Below are 17,146 nucleotides of genomic sequence, written 5' to 3' on the forward strand. Positions count from 1 at the left end.
CTCTCCTCCCAGGCTCCCTCCAGCCACTCTGGCCACATTTCTAACCTCCTCTGGCCAAACTCACTTCTGCCTGTGAGACTCAGGACCAGTGGTGCCATCTCCCTGACACACTGTTCCCAGACTTGTGCAGGGCTGACTCCCTCTTGTCATTCTGGTCCCAGCAAATGTCACCCTAGTGAGGTCTTTCAGACCCTCCTACCCAATGACACCCAACCCTTCCTCACAGCCCCCTGCTGTGTTTCTCTACAGCACTTGCTCTTTTCTTTCTCATGTCTTTGCTTTTGTCCATTTCCCCTCTGGACTGTGATCTCCTGGCAGGCAGGGACCACTTGGTCATTTTCATCCTGCACTTTGGCCCACCAGGGCACCTGGCACAGGGTGAGTGCTCAGTGCACAGCTGCTGAATGAGTACATGGGAAGATCTTGCACCCCTCCCCCTGCTTCTGACCAACTTTGATTGTGGAGATGAACACTAGTAATAGGAGGTACAAGTTGTTTCTGAGGCAGGGGGACAGCCAGAAAGACCTCTGCTTGACTCTTCTCTGCTCCAGGAGGTCAAGTAAAGTTCAGTGGACACCGTGTAAATTCCAGGTTTACAGCAGAAGGAAAGGACTTGATGTATATATATATTATGTAATGGTTACCAAATAAGTTTAGTTAACATCACTCACCAAACAGAAATAAAAGATTTTCTCCTGGTGATGAGAAGTTTTAGGATCTACTTTCTTAGCAACTTTCAAATGTACCACACAGCAATGTTAACTTGCATAGTGCTGTATATCAAGTATATCTCAATACAACTGAAAAAAATAAAAACAAAATTTAACTTGCCACCACTGATGCAAGAGGCTGCCCGCCCCCTGGTGGCCAGCACTAGCACTACAGCTCTCACCAAAACTCCACCAAACAGAAGGGAACCATTCCTCAGATGTCCTCAAGGCAGAGGCTCTCCAGGGTCCCAGAGGTAAAGGAGCAGGACCTGTCGCCTTCGAGAGAGTGGGGTGAATCTCGGGAGCTTACCTTTCCCATCTTGCTGTCCCCCACAACCTGTCTTCTTCATTCCTGAGGCATCCAACCTCAACCAGGACAATGACTCCCCCCTGCCTCCAGATGAGGACCCCGAGGGTCCAACAAGAACTGGTCTTCTCCCTCATCTCTAGACTTGGTGTCCAGTGCTCTGGCATCTTCTTCCTTATCCCCAGTTCTCATCCACCCAAGCCCCCATGTCTCCTCAGTTCTAAATGATCTCAAGTGGGTGGAAAGCATTTTCTCAGCATTTCAGAGCACAGTAGGTCATCAACAGAGAACCTAGTCCAACAGACACGTTGTGAGTGCATGGAACACTTGGAGTCACCTGCTGGATGCACTCCACTTTATACAGGAGGACCCTCACTGAGGTCTTCTCTCCTGTTCCCAATGCCTACACAAGGTGAGATGCACTCATCACAGTTCTGGGTGCCCACAGAGGTGGACTGCAGGATCCCAGTCCTGTGCTCCCCAGGCTTGGCCAGGGATGGGTCTGGAACAGGCAGAAACCTAGGAACCTTAGGGATTCCTCTGCCCATCTTTGGGCCCCCGGGCATGTATCTAGGAGAAGGAATGCCATGGTCCCCTGGGAGAGCTGCCTCCAATCTCTCTCCCCCTGCCTCTTGTCACTTGCTCTGGATCGGTTCTTTCTTGACTGCACCTCCATGGCCCCCACATGAGAAGTCAGCGTGAGTGGGGGTGCCTGTGCACATGTGATGATGAGGAGAGGAAAATGACCCCATATGGAGAGGGGTGGGCAGCAATCCTCTAAGATCTTAATGCCTCTCATTACCAAAGGAAACCTGAGGGAAAGGGTGGAGCCTTGGCCAAGGACGCTGGAGCTCTGTCTAGTCTTTGGGACCCTGACTACCTCCTGTGGTCTGGGCCAGTACTTACATCTTTCTGGGCTAGTTTCCCAACTATACAGTGAGGGGTAAGATGTGCAACAGCAAAAGCACGTGCTTGGCCAGGACAAGTCATCAGCTCCATCAATACATTAAGTATGTTTTAAGTGTATTGAAGACATTAATATTGCTGTGCAATCATCACCACGATCCATCTTTAGAAGTCTTTTCATCCTACAAAACTGAAACTCTCTACCCGTTAATGAATAACCCCCCATTCCTCCTCCTCCCAGCCCCTGGCAAACACCATTCTACTTTCTGTCTCTCTGAATCTAGAGATTTCAGGAACCTCATAGAAGGGAAATCACACAAGGTTGTATTTTTGTGACTGGCTTATTTCATTTAGAGTAATATTCTGAAGGTTCATCCATGGTGTGCCATATCTTAAAATTTCCTTCCTTTGTTAAGGATGAATAATATGCCATTTTATGTATATACCACATTTTGCATATCCATACATCCCTGGACAGATACCCTAGCCAGGCCCAAAACCAAGCCCAAAATAAAATGGGGCCCCAACCAGACTTTTATCACGGGCCCTGGAGACTACTTTCTTAAGCCACGTTCCATATATTTACTAAGGATCTAGTCTTGGGCCATGAGTTGTTTTTCAGAAACTCCGTTTTTCCTCCTTGAGCAAGTTTCAACTGGTTTGAACCAGTGAGACCACAAGACAGCTGGCAAGACTCAAACCGTCACTCCTGTTTGAGTCAAGTGACTGGAGGATGACGTAGGGGACAAAGAACTCTCCTGCCAATCATGTTAAGGACACTGCCTTTTGAACGTGGGATGTATGACAGAACATGAAAATCTTCTTGAGCAAAATGTGTAGGACCGCCCCCAACCTCCCGCACCCACTCCTTTGCCCTTAAAGAGCCCTTTCAACTGCCCATTGGGGAGAAGGATTTAACCTTTGTCTCCTGTCTCCCTGCTGGCCAACCTCGTAATAAAGCTTTTTCCCTTCTACAACAGCAGGTATCTCATGGTTGGCTTAAGGGGTGCATTGGGCAGTGAGCCCCTCCTCGGTTACAATACTTGGGTGGCTTCTATGTTTTAGCTATTATGAATAGTGATGCTATGAATATGGGTGTTGAAATATGTTTTGAAGAATATGCTTTCAATTCTTTGGGGGCATATATACCCAGAATTGGAATTGCTGGGTCCTATATATTTTTAATTTTTTTAAGGAATTGTTATACTGATTTCTACAGCAACTATATATTTTATCTTCCCAAGACAGTGCACAAGGGTTCCAACTTCTCCACATCTTGACCAACACTGGTTCTATTCATTTTCTTCTTCTTCTTCTTCTTTTTTTTTTTTTTGATAGATGCCATCTTTTTTTTTTTTTTGATAGAAGAATGTGAGGTGGTCTCTCACTGTTTCTGATTTGCATTTCCCTAATGATTACTGATGATGAGCATCTTTTCATATGCTTATTGGTTATTTGCAGATCTTCTATGAGGAAATGTCTACTCATGTACTTTGTTCCTCTTTTTGCTGAGGAAGATTGGCCCTGGGCTAACATCTGTGCCCATCTTAATCTACTGTTATATGGGACACCGCTACAGCATCGCTTGACAAGAGTGCATCAGTGCTCACCCGGAATCCAAACCTGCAAACCCTTGGGCTGCCGAAGTGGAGCACACACACTTAGCCACTGCACCACTGGGCCATCCCTAGACTGGGCACTTTTAACAACAGAAATACATTCCTCACAGTTCTGAAGACTAGGATGTTCAAGATCTGGATTCCAGCTGATTTGCTTTTGGCGAGAGCTCCCTTCCTGGTTTGCAGAAGGACAGCTCCTTGCTCTACTCTCATCTAGCAGAGAGAGTTCTGGCCCTCCATCTCCTTACAAAGACACGAATCCCATCACTGGGGCTTCACATGCATGGCCTCACCTAACCTAATTAACTCCTCACGGCCCCACTTCCAAATACTATCATGTCGTTGATTAGGATTTTAACATATGAAATTGAGCTACATAGACATTTAGTCCATAGCGTTCATGAAACCAAAAATTAACAAATATTTATAGAAGTCATACAGCCCAAACTGAAGAATGTTCTGCAGATCATGTGGCAAATGGTACAATGTTCTTCCCTTCACAGAGTCTTCTAGTGGAGGCAACAAAAATTAAGCCAAACAAAGCTTGTGATATTAAAAAGCTAACATAGACCAATTATGACAGATTATACTTCCTATTGTCTTCTGGTAACACAAGTCTGATTATCAGAGTCCAGATTCAGCAAATTCCCCTGGGTGAGGGCTTGTCTGGCAATCTCACCTTAAAAGGCTCTTCTTTTTTTGAAATTTTATTTCATCTAGTCCTGTTTGCTTCCACATCTCCTTGGTGTTTTCAAACATACAGTATTTATTAAATCAACGTTTAATTGTTGCTTTGCCTTTACCACATCTGACTGGAAGCAGAAGTTACTGGACTTGGCTGGAACCAAATTTCAGTTCATTTTTCCTCCTCTTTCTGCTCAGACTCTCTTCTCTCACTGTTGAAACAGCAAATGCCTTAGGAGAGAAGCCACGTGGAGCTGGTGCTCACAATCTTGTGCTTCCCTCATCTCAGAGATTATAGACCCCCAAGTCCTACCTACACAGGATGTTCTCTGACCCTTCACACAGCTGTTCTGTGTGCTTTGTCCTGCTTTTCTAGCTGCCCAAAGAAAGCTACTCAATAAAAGTGGAACCTGCAGTTATTTTACCCTGAAATGTTTTAAATGTTTTAAATCAATGAATATTTGTCATTTTTCAATGAGTATTTCTATAATTTTATAAGAAACATTTAAACAGGAATTTTAACAGCAATAATGGCTGTTCCTTGGCCAGAATTCCACGTCATTCATTGTTTGGAATTATATCTAAGCTTTGATGCACTCTCCTCAGTGCCTTTTGAAATATCACTGTTCCTTACATTTCAATATCTTGTGATGGGTTTGTATCAGTCACCTTCTTTGTACCATTTCAGATCCTCTTGGCTCCTCATACCCTTGAGTCATATGTCATTTAGGAACCAGCTTTGCAGGTATCATATTTGCTTTATGCAAGTGCCTCCTGTCTGCTCCCAACATTTTCTCCCTGTGCCCTCTGCCTCTCCCTCTCACCCTGGGGTGTCCATGTTGATGCTGAGGTGTGAAAAATCCCCTGATCAAGCCCACTCGTGCACGGCCACGTTCCTTGTTGTGTGGCTGTGTGTGTGTTCAGCAATTCTGTATGGTCACAGGGTGCACGGCTATTATGGCATCTATGTGAAGGTGTGTTTTGTTGATGTTTGTGTGTGTTTAGAGAGTTCAAGTCACTGTGAGCTCTGAAAAAGTGAGTGGTCTGTATGTGTGTGAGTTTGTGTGTATGTTCTGAGTATCAGTGTGCATTATCAGGTGTAGTTTACAGTCTGAATGCTGCTGGTCATTTGCGAATAGTGTGTATGTGGGTGTGGGTGTGTTGTCAGCATTTCCATGTGTTCAGACGATGTCTGTCATTGTGGGAATGCGTAGAATAAGTATGTTGTTACAGATCAGCAGGGGCACCAACAGTGTTTGCCTGTTACTAGTTCAACACTCAAGACCCCTGAAGAAACACTGAGTCCAGACAGACACAGCCCCCATTAGGCCCACAGAGATCCTACTCAGCTGTTTTCTTCTCATCACAGAAATATGAATGGGTAGCCAAGGACCACTTGATATTTGAAGAATTCCTCTAGCATGAAAAATGGAGCAAGAAACACATACACTGAAGTGAGGGACTAAAGGAGCAGCAAGGAAATGCAGAGATCATAGTGAAACTTCAATTGCATATCTAGTAACATCTTCAAAACAATTAGACATGGGCCGGTCCCATGGCCTACTGGTTAAGAGAACTCCATTTCAGCAGCCCAGGTTCAGTTCCTGGGCGTGGACCTACACCATTCATCAGTGGCCAGGCTGTGGTGGCAAGTCACATACAAAATAGAGGAAGACTGGCACAGATGTTAGCTCAGGGTGAATCCTCCTCAGCAAAGAAAAAAAAAAAGACAAAACATCCATTGAGTGTATATATATGTATTGATGTTACTGCACAATATTGGGGTTCTCTTTCCCAATGCATATTAAAAAAGCCAATTATTCTGGCATCAGCCTTTGGGGAAAGAATTGTAGCTTTACTTTGTGATATTTATCTGCAAGGAGACAGGGCGCATGTGTCTGTCTCAGATCTGTCTCCCCGATCCAGGGCTTGGGGCATAATTTATGGGATGAAGGGCAGGGTGGTCTGACATGTGGAGGTAGATAATTGGAAGTAAGGAGAAGTGAGGTAATTGATGATCTGCACAAGCAAAGTCAAGCTTCGTGCCTCTTCATCGGATGTGTGTTCAGAAATTGGCAGTGTTACGATGATCTGAGGATGGAGCTTTTAGCTCCTTGATGTCAAAAATGTCACTTATCAAGCATTTGCGCAGGCCTAGTTGATGAGTTGGTGGTCTCAACTGGCCTGAACTGGACTCGGGGTCTCAGTTCCTGAAAGAAAACTCTTAACTACTCTGTTGATAAGATGGGGTCAGTTGAACTGGTCCTGGAGGGCCCAGGGTTATGTTGGTATATGCCTATATATGCATATGGATGAGATTATCTGTGTGTTAAACGTAGAGTATACACAAAGCCAGGATCTAGTTAAAGAGGTCAGGACAGATTTTAATCAGTAAAATACCACTGCAATAGGGAACAGGGAACAGGGTGACCTGAACTCAATTTGATTTGTACAGAGGTGACTGGGCATTTGAAAAGGAGAATGAGGGAGCAGGCAGAGGGGTGAGCAGGGGCTCAGTAGAGTCAGGGAGGGAAAAGTTACAGAGTGTTGGTAAGGGGCAGTTTCATCTGGCCAGTCATGTCTGCTGGTTGGAAATGATCAAAGTTTCACTTCTCTCCTCTCGCAGAGTCTGGGAGACAGACACCCTGTCCTCATATCAATGAATGGCTCTATACAATTCAAAAGGACAGAGGAAATATTCACAGTTGTCAGCACTTTTGGGTAAATGCCCTAAGAAAGGGATGTCAGGGGCCAATGATTGAGTGTTGGCCAGAACAAACAGTCAATTCTTTTGGCTGCCTTGAGCTTTCTCAGGCAGGCACTTTTAGGGGGCAGTGGTCATCCTAAGGATGTGGATTTGAGCTGTTAGAAACTATGTCAGCATTTAAGTCCTATAATGTGTGTGTGTGGGGGTGAAATGACTGGCGCTGAGAGGCCATAGTTATAATTGGCCAAGATTGAGGCCTAGTCAAGAAGAGGGCTCAATGGAGCCTGGCTTGAGTTTGGTCAAGTACAGGATCATATAAAGAAATAAGATATGTACATTTTTTTGAATAATATAAGTCATTATATTGAATAATATATTGAATTAATATATAGTTAATGAATATATATTGAACGTGTATAAATAAGTATGTGTATATATATTTGAATTAAATAATATAAATATATAGAAGACAGTGACGTCAGCATCATGGCAGAGTGAGCTTCCCCTACTGAACTCTCCTCCTCTAAGACACAACACAAAAGACATTCACATTCCAACAGAAGCTATTCACAAATAATATAAATATATATATGATTTAAAGGAATATTCAGACATAATAACAGAAATTTCCAGGGCCAGCCCCATGGCTTAGTGGTTAGGTGCACGCGCTCTGCTGCTGATGGCCCGGGTTCAGATCCTGGGCGAGCACCAATGCACCGCTTCTCCGGCCATGCTGTGGCGGCGTCCCACATACAGCTACTAGAAGGATATGCAACAATGACATACAACTATCTACTGCAGCTTTGGGGGAAAAAAAAAAGAAGGAGGATTGGCAATAGATGTTAGCTCAGAGCCAGTCTTCCTCAGTAAAAAGAGGAGGATTAGCATGGATGTTAGCTCAGGGCTGATCTTCCACACAAAAAAAAAAAAAAAAAAGAAATTTCCAGAATTGATAAAAGACTTCTATCCTAGATTCAGGCAGCTGAATACATCTCAAACACAATTAAAAAAAAAAAAATCTAGAGTCAGATTCATCCAGGGAAACCAAAGAACACCAAATACAAGAGAAGATATTCAAAGCCCCACAGAGGGACAGAACACTTACAGAGACTTACATTTAGACCTATGATACATTTCTTAACAATGGAAGGCAAGAGAGAGTTGGATTAAATATTCAAGGTACAGAGAGAAAATAACTTTCAGTGTACATCCAATCAAACCATATCTCAAGAACTAGGGTGACTTAAAGATATTTTTATGCAAACATTTACTAAGAGTATTACCACCAACAAATGCTCATTAAGGAACTTCTAAAGAATGTACTTTAAGGGGTCCGGCCACCTGCTGTAGTGGTTTAAGTTCATCACACTCTGCTTCCAAGGCCTGGGTTCGTGGGTTTGGATCCCAGGTGTGGACCTACACCACTCATGAGCCATGCCATGGTGGTGACCCACATACAAAATAAAGGAAGATTGGCACAGATGTTAGCCCAGGGCAAATATTCCTCAAGGAAAAAACTTAAAAAGTAAAAAAGAATGTACTTTAAGAAGAAAGAAATTGATAGAAGAAGAAACGGTAAGAGGTAAAAATGGATCGTGAGGATAAAAAAATGTAAACATCTGAATAAATCATTGAAAGCATGACTTTACCAAACAATAATAATATTGACAATGTATAACAGATGGAGTTAAAAACTAATGACAAGGGAACTTCTGGTTTCGAGGAGACTAGGACAGGAAAGCACACTTGCTGCAAAACTGGACAAAGCCAGATAAATTATAGATATATTTTTAGAGCATCAGACAACTCCAGAATCAACCAATTAAAATTCCAGAAAGAAGAAAAAGTCTTTTATGTGAGCAAGTATTTTTATCTTTCTTTCCCCTGGAGGCGTTTTCTGATTCTAGCTGGTTGCCAAGGATCTGGCTTGCTCAGTCAGAGCCTCGGCTAGAGAAAAGAGAAACTAGGCAAACTTGTAGTGATTCTGCAGGACTGGTGTGGCAGAGGAAACCTGAGGGCTTTCACACACACAACTGCTCTTCCTCACACCACCTGTGCTAAGTTTTGGTGCCACATAGGAATCTGGGGAGCTAGGCCACAAGCTTCCACAAACCAAAGTGAAACCTCCAGAAGTGGTGGAAGTGGCCTAAGTCAAACATACTGCTAGTCTGACCTTCAGGGAATTTGCCATATTGTGAAGCGATGTAAGGTAGGAGGCTGCAGAGCTGCGCTGAGATGTCTGAAGGCTGTAGCTGAATTTTCTGTGGGCTCCCAAACCTGAAGAGACAGAGATCTACCAGACTTAGAACTAGACTCCTGTGCGGGGAAGAGGAGCACAGCAAACAGGAACGGGGGAAAGCGGAAGGGCTGGGTTTACTAAAAGTGAGACCCAGCCCCAACTCTGATCAACGTCTGATTGGACTCAGGTGCTCCAACCTCACTCTGTTTCTCAACGAAGGACAATAAGGTCATGTGGAGCCTCTCGAGTTACGTTACACAGACCTTCCAAAGACACTGGTGAGAGGATGGAGAAGGCAAGCCACAGACTGGGAGAAGACCTTTGCAAATCACATATCTGACAGGACTATAAAGAACTCTCAAAACTTGGTAATAAGAAAACCCAAGTTTAAAATGGGCACAGATTTGGACACTTCACCAAAAACCATACACAGATGGCCAATAAGCACATGAAAAGATGCTCAACGTCATTAATCGTGAGAAAAATGTACATAAAAACCACATTGAGATACCGCTATGTACCTATTAGAATGACTAGAATTAAAGAGGATGAACATACCAAGTGTTAATGAGGATGGAAAGTAACTGGAACACTCCTACATTGCTGGTGGGAACACAAAGTAGTTCAGCCTCTTTGGAAAACAGCTTTCAAGTGGAGTTTGTTATGCTGCTGTAACAAATTACCACAAATTTCATGGCTTAAAACAACTCAGATTTATTGTTTTCCAGTTCTGTAGGTTAACAGTCTGACACGGGTCTCCTTGGGCTAAAATCAAGGTGTTGGCAGAGCTAGGTTCTTTTTGGGGGACTCTAAAGGTTAATCCATTTCCTAGCCTTTTCAAGCTTTTAGAGACCACCACATTCCTTAGCCTATGGCCCCCTCCTCCACCCTCAAAACCAAGAACTGGGCATCTCTCTGGCCCTGCTTCCCTTGTTGCATCTTTTTTCTACTCGACTGCTTCTCTTTCCCCTTTAAGGGCCTTTGTGATGCACTGGGCCCACCTGGATAAGCCAGGATAAGCTCCCTATTTTAAAGTCAGTTGATTAGCAACCTTACTTCCATCTGCAAATTTAATTCACCTTTGCCAAGTAAACTAATGTATTCCCAGGTTCCAGGGATTAGGACATCTTTGTGGGCCAAGACTTTGCTACACAAGCAGTTTTTAAAATAAAGTTAAACATACACATACTATATGAACCAGCAATTCCAATTCTATGTGCTTACCCAAGAGAAGATATGTTCTCACAGAAACTTGTTTGCAAAGATCTATAGCAGTTTTATTCATAGTCAAAAAAGACAAAACTGAAAATAACTCAAATATCCTTCAACGGGTGGATGGATAAACCGTGGTACATTCATACAATAGATACTACATTCAGCAATAAAACAGAAAGAACTGCTGATACAGGCAACAACACGGATGAACACTCACATAAATGTGTTGTGCTACATGAAAGAAACCACACTCAAAAGGCCAAATACTGTAGGATTCCATTTATAGGATATTCTAGAAAAGACAAACCATAGGGAAAGACAACAGATCATTAGCCACCAGGGGTTAAGGGTGGGAGAAGAGTTGACTACAAAAGAGCAGCTCAAGGAGTTCTGGGTGCTGGAACTGTTCTGTATCTCAATTTTGGTAGTTGCACAGCTCTGTGCATTTGTCAAAACAGTTGTACAAGGAGGAAAACAAATACATCATTTCTCACTCATCAGATTGGCAAAAATTTAAAAATCTAACAATGCCCATCTGACAATTCCTAGGGCAAGGATGACTCAGACATTGTTGGCGGGAATGGAAATTGTTAAAACTTCAGAGGATGATTTGGCTGCAGCTCGTCAAGTTACAGATGCACATCAGCCTCTGGCCCAGCAGCCCACTCACAGGCAGGTGTCCATTCTAGGGAGTCCTTCACAGGTGTGCTGGAGGAGACACATACAAGGATAGTCCTTAAACATGGTAGGGGAATGAATTAATTGTGGTTAGTAGTTATTTAAAAAAGAAAGGAAAAAAATGCATAAGGGAAAGAATTAACCCTGATGGCTACATATATGATTTGGGAAGGTAACTCATTGGTTTGTCTACTTAATAGTATGTAGCACAGAGAGCACTGTACTAGGAATCTGGAGACAAGCATCTGAACATTTAGTTTCAACTCTGCCACTAAAGTAGCAGTCAGACTATGGACGACTTAAGAAACCTTACTTTCCATTTCCTGGAAAATGAAGAGGTTAAGTTCTACAATCACTAATATTATTTCCAAATCAACAATTCTATGATTCAATAAGTCAACAATCAAAAATTATATTCCAAAGTACCTATGTTGAGAAACTGTTTTTCCCAGACACCCTGAAATCAGAAACTATCAGAGAAATAAGACATCTTAATATATTGATACATAGAATGGTCCAAATTTCTTGGAATGTTTATGACCAGCTTTTTAATCAAGATCGTAACTCAGAAAGAGTGTATAAGCAGCTAAACCCACCATATTGACTTGGGTCACCCTCAGGTAAAACTTATATATCTTCTCCCACTTTAACATTCCAAAACAAGTTCACCATACTAATGAGTCCATCTTGTCAAGTTCAGGTCTGTCTAGCCAAAAGTCATTCACGTATATGGTAAGATTTACTTGATATGTTAACAAAGATAAAATGATGAATGGCTTTTTGTATTTTTGCCTGTTTCATCAAGATCTTACATTATAATTTAATAGCTTCAGCCTGCTACTTTAAAGAGCCTTTTGAAACTTGTAATATGCCGTGTCTAACAGGATCTAATAAAAAAATCAGTAGTCCAGAATCCAAAAAAGCTTATTTAAAAATTTCATTACCGCCAATACTTACGCTTCAAAGACACCAATAACCAACATGTCATTTGTTCCTACTGCAGAATTTAATAGGTTATTAACTTCTGGTCTCATCCAAAAGCATAATTAGGATGCTATCATTAAAATGTATATTTTTAATCAGAAATATTAAAACTAATGATTAAACTATTAAACTAAATGATTAACTAAATCTTAAAACTAATGACAACTAATGATCTGTTGTCTTTTCCTATGGTTTGTCTTTTCTAGAATATCATATAAATGAAATCCTACCGTATTTGGCCTTTGGACCTTTCACCTTGTCAGTCAAATCAAAATTTCAAAGTTCTTGTTCTATGGGCTTTCCAAATCTAAATTCTTACAATTCTGAGTACGGAGACAAAACACGCACTACATACTGCTTCTAAAAACCTCCTCCTTATCGGATTTTAATTTTAGCACCAACTGCCAAGAAAATTTTTTCGACTGAAACTAAAATTCCGTACACATTATATCAATCATCAATTGATCAGTCATCAATCTATGTTAACAGAAGGTGAGTTATTATTAGGAAGTTACATAATTTGTACCAAAGATTGTTAAAATTCCTTTCATTAAATGCAGTTTACAACAATTCACAGGCTTCAAAGTTCGCCTTGCAAATATAGAGTCAATTATCAGAAACCATTAATGGGATCAGGCTTTTCTATAAAAGTGGTCCCAAGGAAGTAGGAAGCTTTATTTGTTTCAAGAACGCAATGAGGTGCCCAATAGCCTGAGCAGAGTCAGGCAGAGGAGCGCTGACCACAGTCCATCTTCTGAAGGAAACTGTTCACCCGGGGATGTCGAGACCTGGCCTAGACCGGGTGGGGGGGGTGCGAACTCAAGGGCGCGCGCAGAGGGCAGGCGACTCCCTGCCGCCCCCTGCACCTCCGCTGGGTGGGGCCCCGCCAAGGCAGAGGGACCGGCGGGCCAGGCGGCGCTCCTCTGCTCCTCCAGAGGTTGGGCTCCCCCGCCTGAGGCAGCCCGCCAGCAGCCCCGGCCCCCGACCCCATCTGCCGCCCCGGACACCGCGCTCCCGCCGTCTGCGCGGAGATCTCTACGCCGAGCCCGCCGCCCACCGCCCACCGCCTACCTCCGCGCCGCCTCCTGCCCAGCGCTCCTCCACACTGCAGAAAGGAGAGCTCCCCAGCGCTGAAAATCCTGGAGGAAAGATCCCGCCAAAGCCCCTACACAAACCAGTGTGGCTGCCACCTCCGCACCAGACCCTCCACCTCCAGTGTGCGGCCCAGGGCTCTCCAGCTCGCCGGCCCCTCTGCTGCTCCCAGCCCCGGTTCTGCGCGTGCGCGGGCCTCCGAGGCTACAATGGGAACCGCTGGGGCGGGGGTGGGAGGCGCTGCCGCTCCTAGCGCCGGTCCTGCGCACGCGCGGGCCTCCAAGGATACAATGGGAACCGCTGGGGGGGCGCCAGGAGGGGTAGGGGGATGGGGACCACAGTGTCCCTGAGACGGAGAGCAGAGCGGGCTGGCGCTCTGCAGCCCTTGACTCTGCTCTCCCTGGATGACCGTCAGCTCCTGGAGAAGATCTGCCTTCCCTTGAGGTGGCTTCTCCTGTCCTGAGAAGCATGTCACACGATCTAACATTTGTTTAAAAAAGAATGATGACATCCTTAACACCTGATGTGTCGTGTCCCCAGAAGAATTCTCTGCTTCCCCAGAAGACTAGACAGCGAGCAGCTGGGACCGAGTTCTGATCCAGGAAGCAAGGATGCTGAGGGCACAGCTGTCTCCCCTCTGCCGGCTCCTACCCCTGATCTGTGGCCCTGATGGGGAAACAGCGCTGGGGACTCGTGCAGGTGACAACGCTCAAGTGTTTGCCCACCATATTACATTTCTTATGGTTGAGTGGTTAAAACGGGAGGCTAGCTGTCAGTTTTTCAGATGATTTCACTTGCAGAAATGTCTTTGGACAAAGAAGTTTGTTTTCATTTCTGATTTTTAAAACCAATAACGATAATTAAAATACTTATTTTCTTAATCTCATTGGCATGCTAAAACAAACAAGTCACTTGGTTTTCACCAAATTGGCCACATTTTCATTAAAACTTTGGAAGTATTGTTGTTTGAGGTAAAGAAAGCATTTGGGAAGAACAATTACCCTTGGATAATATCTTCCCAGATAAATGTACAAACACACAGTTATGAGCCATTTTGAGGGGCCTGGGAAATCCAGTTTGAGGTCTACAATGGATCGTCCAAAGTAAAAGTTAAATTAGTAATTTTCTGAGGAGTTTGCAAGTAAATGTTCATGTCGCCTTCATCAAATAGGTCTGGTGATTTAAATGAAGATTGAGCTTAATGATAAAAGTTTTCAAGAGACTGAGAAATACTGAGTAAACGTACTTAAAAAAAAAAAGGTGGAAATTGAAGTAAAGCCCGCCATTATCCACTTTAAAACAGAGTCACAGTAGCACTATTGTCAAGGTATAAGAAGGAATAGAAATGCTTTATAAGGTCAATTCTTCACTTCTAAAGGACCTAACATGACATTCTAGAAATCTCCATAGTCTTTCACTCATCTAGATTTAAATTGCTCAATTTATATTTTAAAGACTAATGAATCTGTGGGCAAAATATTCAAGGTCATTGTTTAATTGTTTTTCATTATTGCAAAGTACATGTGTATAAAGTGTGGCTGAAATCCATGGTCTTGGAGAAGAAAAATATAGAGAACTTATTTATCACTCTCACAGTGTGTCCTGACTTAATCCTACAAATGTCCCAAGAGTAAAACCTCAGTGAGTTCCATTCTGTTCTTAGATATGACATCTTTCATTCATAATGAATATTCTCAAATTAGGTTCTAGTTAGTAATTATGTTCCTGATGCAAATAGGCAATAAAAACAAATCCATGCTTGACTAAATTGGGCTCAAGAGGACTGCTTAGAACCAAAATTTGTTTTTGGTTTTGTTTTTCTTTATCAATTTCTTTCTTTCTCCTCAGCGGAGTCGGCAGATAAATGACACAGACAGCTGAGAGACTGAGGGCAGGGTCTTGAAGAAAATGGGATTTCCTGATCTTCAAGATCCTTTTTATCTTTAAAATTCTATGATTTATGCTATTTATATGGGGATTCATTTTTTTCATTTTTTCTAATAGTGAGACTAACAAAAGTTAGCACCTGTGGAACATTTTTCCTCGTAAAAATTTAAGTTATTCTGACAATTGTTAATATTTTAACAAGCCATTAAGAGCTAATCTGATGTTCAGAGGATTTTTAGGGTAGTGAGACTGTTCTGTACGTAATGGTGGCTACATGTCACTATATGTGTGTCAAAACCCATGGAACTGTACAACGCAAAGAGTGCCCCTTAAACTAGGGACTGTAGTTCATAACAACGTTTCAATATTGTTCATTCATTATAACAAACGTATCACACTAATGCAAGGTGTTAATAATAGGGGAGATGGGGCTTGGGAGAGAGAGGAGGGGCAGTGTGAGGGGTGTATGGAGCTCTATGTACTATCTGTTCAATTATCTGTAAATCTAAAGCTCTACTTTTAAGAATAAAGTTTTTTAAAGTTTGTTTGAAAGGCACCGAAAGGTGAGCTAACACTGTAGGGCATCTATTATGTGCAGAAGGGCAAGGAAGAAGTTGAAATGATTTAAACAGTCCACCTTGTGACAGTTTGAATTGCGGTGTTTCTGAAGCCTTAGACAAGGGCAGGACATGGAATTTGAGACATGGATGAAATAAAGGAGACGGAAGACATCAGCGTGATCAGACCTGATCAATTAATATTTAGGACAAATTACTAAATTGGATGGATTTGTTTTTATTTTCTTTGCTTTTTAGAAACCTTACACCTGTCTATGAAAGCCACACGTGCACAGTGTCAACAGGTATGTTTCCTACCGAGCGGCACCTGCTTCTCTCCCTCTGCATCTTCTATTCCTTTCCCCCGCCTCTCACTACCTCTGACTGATGGTCGCTGTGTCTATCTCCCTTCCTTACTCTCCCTCTCTCCTGTTTGTTTGTTTGTTTATCTTTGTGCTTCTTTCTCCTCTAACACATCAGACTAACCATAACCTTCCTGGTCACTGTTTAGTTCCACTGAAGGAACTCAGTGGTTTCCATCAAGAAATGATAGATCAGTGTTCTGGGAAAAATTTCTCTATTTCAGCTACTTCTCCACCCTCAATCTGAAGCAGGAAAATTTCTTGAACGTTGAACCAATTTTTTATATTTTTTTTTTTTTTTTTTTTTTTTTTTTGGTGAGGAGATCAGCCCTGAGCTAACATCCGCCAATCCTCCTCTTTTTTTGCTGAGGAAGACGGCCCTGGGCTAACATCTGTGCCTATCTTCCTCCACTTTATATGGGACGCCGCCACAGCATGGCTTACCAAGCAGTGCGTCGGTGCACGCCCGGGATCCGAACCAGCGAACCCCGGGCCACCGCAGCGGAGCGCGCGCACTTAACCGCTTGCGCCACCGGGCCAGCCCCTATTTTTTTCTTTTTTGAATCCAAATTTCAGAGCTCCTGGTCATATTGGAAAAATTCCTGAAGAAGGCTGCCTGGAGTTGAGCCGATACTTCTTCCTATGGCCATAAAGAGGAATCCTTATTTTGTCCATGGGGCCTCAGGAGAAGCCCTCGTGAGAGAGAAATCCTTGCTAACCCTATGTTGTACCTAGGACTGGCTTCTCCTAAGACAGTGGTTCTCGAACTCCAGTGTGCATTAGAACCGTGTGGAGGTCCCCTGCAACACAGAGTGCTGAGCCCATCCAAGAATTTGTGATCTAATAGGATGGGGGGACCCAAGAATTTACGTCTCTGACCATTTCCCAGGTGATGCTGCTGACCAGCCACACTTGAGAACCACCGGCTTAGAAGCCCTAGGTTTCAAAGGAAGCTTTGCTTGAGCAGACAGCCAAAACTATCAAAAGCTTAATCAAGATTCACCAACAACTTGAATGTGTTGGCATTTGGATCTAGAGGCTCCTGAATTTTCAGGGGCTAAAGCAAACATTACTCTGAGTTCAGGGTTTGTGACTCTCCTAAGTGTCACCCAATTCCTTTGCTTGCTTCCGTCAACCCCTACCTGGCTAGGAAAGAATATTAAAAACAAAGCCAGCTTTGATTATTTAATCTTCAGTCA

General features: G+C 43.1%; 1 long non-coding RNA gene across 1 annotated transcript; it reads left to right on the forward strand.

Annotated features, from left to right (window-relative positions):
• Positions 1–13,483: 13,483 nt before the first annotated feature.
• Positions 13,484–16,761, forward strand: LOC131396709 (uncharacterized). The gene is made up of 3 exons (XR_009216661.1): positions 13,484–13,840; positions 15,844–15,890; positions 16,524–16,761. It is a non-coding gene; the product is annotated as an uncharacterized LOC131396709 (long non-coding RNA).
• The last annotated feature ends 385 nt before the right edge of the window (positions 16,762–17,146 follow it).

The sequence above is a fragment of the Diceros bicornis genome, chromosome 34 (genome assembly GCF_020826845.1).
Source record: "Diceros bicornis minor isolate mBicDic1 chromosome 34, mDicBic1.mat.cur, whole genome shotgun sequence".
NCBI classification, from domain to species: Eukaryota; Metazoa; Chordata; class Mammalia; order Perissodactyla; family Rhinocerotidae; genus Diceros; species Diceros bicornis.